We start from the raw sequence: 4,172 nt of genomic DNA, 5'->3' as shown, positions 1-4,172 counted from the left end.
TCTAGGGGTGAAGAGATAGGCAATAAAGATAAGTGATATTGTACACTAGAAGGTGGTAGATGTCATGGAGACACATGACACAGGAAGGGACAGGCAGTGCAGGAGATAAAGCGTGTCTCTGTTAAATGCAGGAGTCAGGGATGCCCTCTCTGAGAAGATGGCTTTTTAGCCAAGACTGGAAGGAGGTAAAGGAAAAAAGTGTAGGCATACTGATGAGGGCAGAGCAGGATTAGGGGGAAGAGCATTCTGGGCAGAGGAAGCAGCTAGGACCAAGTTTTGGAGGTTGGAGTACACCTGTTACATTCAAGCAACAGCAAGGAGGCAGAAGGAAGAGGCAGGAGCAAAGGGACCAGGTGGGAGCATGGGAGGAGATGAGGTTAGTGAGGTAAAGAGGGCTGCCACATAGTCTTGAGGATGGTGGCTTTCTCTTGGTGAGATGGAGAGCCACTGGAGGGATTTGAGTAGAGGAGTAACTTGTTCCCATTTATGATTTAAAGGGAGCACGCTGGCATTAAGAAAAGACTACAGGCCGGGTGCAGTGGTTCAGACCTGTAATCCCCACATTTTGGGAGGCCGAGGTGGGCAGATCACTTGAGGTCAGGAGTTCAAGACCACCCTGGCGAACACAGTGAAATCCTGTCTCTACTAAAAATACAAAAACTAGCGAGGCGTGGTGGTGCATGCCTGTAGTCCCAGGTACTCTGGATGCTGAAGCATGAGAATTGCTTGAACCTGAGAAGCACAGGTTGCAGTGAGCCAAGATCACACCACTGCACTCCAGCCTGGGCAACAGAACGAGACTCTCTCTTAAAAAAGGAAAAAAGAAAAGACTATAGCCATGCATCACTTAACGATGAGGTACTATGCTGAGAAATGCATCATTAGGTGATTTTGTCATTGTGTGACCACTATAGAGTGAACTTAGACAAACTTAGATGGCGTGACCTACCTCACAAGTAGGTTATATGGTATGGCCTATTGCTCCTAGGCTACAAACCTGTACAGCATGCTTTTGGACTGAATACTGTAGGCAATTGTAACACAATGGTATTTGCGTATTTAAACCAGAAAAGGTACAGTAAAAATACAGTATTATAATCTATATAACCACTGCAGTGTACGTGGCCTGTCATTGACTGTCATTGTTATGCAGCATATAACTGTATAGTGAAAGTAAAATTGGAAGTAGGATGTGCTGGCTCTGGCAGTGTGTACACTAAAGTTGGAACTATATAGAGAAGATTAGCATGGTCCTGTGCAAGAATGACATGCAAATTCCTGAAGAATTTAATATTTTTTAAATGTATTTAAAAAAAAATTAGAAGTAGGAGATCAGATAGAAGACTTCGCCTATCTGCTTGGCTGAAAATGGTATTTCTTTGTTGTGAATTTTGCCTCCAAACATTTTATATACATAAATTGGTTGTTTGTTTTTCTTCTATTGGGAGTGGCCTATTTAAGACCTTGGATGGTTTTTCTATTAGAATATTTACCTTTCTGTATGAATTTTCAATGATATTTAAAATGTAGTTCTTTTTCGTATGTGTGTAGTTCTCTGTCCCCAGTTGTTCTTTCAGTTTAATGATGTTTATTTTTTTTTAGATAAAGACGTTTTTAATTTTTATGAGAACAGATTTTTAAAAAACATTTCCTTTAGGGGTTCTATGCGCAATAGCATACTTAGTATTTTGCCAAGATTATTGCTTCAGTCTAGGCTTTTTTGTTTGTAAGAAATAGAAGCAGGCTTAATTAAAGGGAAATTCCTTATAATATAGGGGATTTGAACTGGAATCCAGGTGTAGAAGATTTAGCCAGGCTCCATGAGATACTAGGAACCAGGAATTGAAATCTTGTCCAGAACTGAAACATCTTTATCTATTTCTCTAAGCTTGCCTTCCCCCTCCTTTCTAAGTCACTGCTTCATTTCCCTTCCTTTTTGATAAATTGTTTATCCATATACATATCACTCTGATGTGGCCAACTCAGTTCCAAAGCCACTGACAAGTGAACTAGTATCTCTGTGCCCCAATTTCAATTTGCGGCAAATAGAAGCTGATTCACACAGTTCATATAGTACATTGGCTGGTCCAGGGGTCAGGTTCCTGTCTCCTCCCATCTCCCAACAAATGAGCTGTGGCCAGGGAGTCTGGAAGTCACAAGATACAAGGAGCTTATCCTGAGGGGGGTGTGTACAGAAAGAGCTGTTCTCACAGGAAATATGGGATATGTATTGAGTCTTTGCCATAAAAAAATATAATCCACATTCATATATATTTTATTCTTGTATTTTTATGGTTTTCAAACTTTAAATATATCTAAAATAATTTTTTGTGTTAGGTATGCTTTAGAACTTTCACATTATTTTATTTTGTATTTTATTGCAAAAGGTTAGCCAGTTGTCCCAAAAAATGTGGTAGAAAAATAAATTGAACATGTGCCCAAATTGCTATTGAAATGAACTAGATGTCTTAATTTTTAGATTGTTTAAAATACTTTTGGCAACTACCGCTATTTAAATAATATTTCTCTGATTGTTGGAAATTTCTCACGGTTATGTGTTTGCTGTTGTTCCTTACCATTTAAAAAAACAGAGCAAAGACTAGGATCAGACCAACACAATTACTCTACCTAATGGCTCATCAATACAAAAAGGATATGGGAGCCACCTCGAGGCCACCATGTTTATGAACTCCTTGTCTAGAACTTGGTGAAGAAACAGCTGTTGGTCTGCCGGGCGCGGTGGCTCATGCCTGTAATCCTAGCACTTTGGGAGACCGAGGTGGGTGGATCACCTGAGGTCAGGAGTTCAAGACCAGCCTGGCCATCATGGAGAAACCTCATCTTTAAAAAAAAAAAAGAAACAGCTGTTGGTCAAAGGGTACAAACTTTTAGTTATAAAATGGACATGTTCTGGGTATCTAAGATACAGCATGGATGGCGGTGGATATGTTAACTAATTTGATTGTGGAAATCATTGCACAATGCATATGTATAACAAATCATCACATTGTGCACCTTGAATATATACAATCTTTGTCAATTAAATATTTTTTTATCACCCAGAAAGTTTTAAAATAAAGGTTTCCCATGTTTAAAAGAAAATTAAAGAGGGAGAGAGAAACAAAGAAAGAAAGAAAGAAAAGAAAAAAACTCAGCTGAATTCAGAAAGGCACCATCAGGCAAGTGACAGCCATATCTTTCCCATCTTTTTTTACCTGTGAGAAAGGAGAGTCTCTACATTGAGTAAATCAGAGGTTGTAGAAGCAGAAACCATTCAAACACATTTTAAAACCTGACAAGATTGTTATTATTATTTATTTTGAGGGTCTGTGTCATTGCCATCAAGATCATTTTAAAATTAATTATATCATATATATTTTAAAAACTAGCCAAATAACCATAGCCTAAATGTCACAGTTGAAGTAGATGATGTGTAATGTTTCCTAATGATATTTAATGTTCCTGTAAATGTAAACATTCTTTACAAATGTAAAAGTTCCAGTAAATATACAGATTTACCAGTTTCCCATGTAAAAATGTGTTTGGCTGTATGAAACCATTAATCAAATGCTGTATTCCCTAAAGGCATTTAAAATCCACCAAAGTCAACACCTTCAAAGACAAATTTACCAAAGGCTCATTAAGAAATTGGCATACATTTAATAATTATTTCAATAGAAAAGCAAACTATTTCTGTATAATGTAAACCAAGAAGTGGACACTGCACCTGAGCAGACTATAATATGATTTCCAAGAAAGTAACATCTTAAGACTGGGTGGTGACTGAAAGAGGAGAGGAATGGTCAACTCTTTTCCAATTCTATAGTGGAGACTGTAGAAAACATTTTAAACAGCTTATTAAAATCCTTTTTAGCAGCTTTTTTGAAATATAATAGACACCTGGTGGACTATGCATATTTAAAGAGTAGAATTTGATATGTTTGGATGTATGTGTATACCTTTGAAACCATCACTATAACCAAGACAATAAACATATTCATCACCCCAAAAAGTTTTTTTTTTTTTTTTTTTTTTTTTTTTTTTTGAGACAGAGTTTCACTCATGTTACCCAGGCTGGAGTGCAATGGTGCGATCTCGGCTCACCGCAACCTCCGCCTCCTGGGTTCAGGCAATTCTCTTGCCTCAGCCTCCTGAGTAGCTGGGATTACAGG

The 4,172-nt window shown here is 37.9% G+C and overlaps 1 non-coding gene across 1 annotated transcript; it reads left to right on the top strand.

The window, feature by feature from the left end:
• Positions 1-1,192: 1,192 nt before the first annotated feature.
• Positions 1,193-1,298, top strand: LOC116561268. Its single transcript, XR_004273362.1, has one exon. It is a non-coding gene; the product is annotated as a U6 spliceosomal RNA (small nuclear RNA).
• Positions 1,299-4,172: the final 2,874 nt, after the last annotated feature.

This window comes from Sapajus apella, unplaced genomic scaffold (genome assembly GCF_009761245.1).
Source record: "Sapajus apella isolate SASKATOON/1434 unplaced genomic scaffold, GSC_monkey_1.0 scaffold28, whole genome shotgun sequence".
Lineage (NCBI taxonomy): Eukaryota > Metazoa > Chordata > Mammalia > Primates > Cebidae > Sapajus > Sapajus apella.
This window is presented reverse-complemented; position numbering and strand designations above follow the sequence as displayed.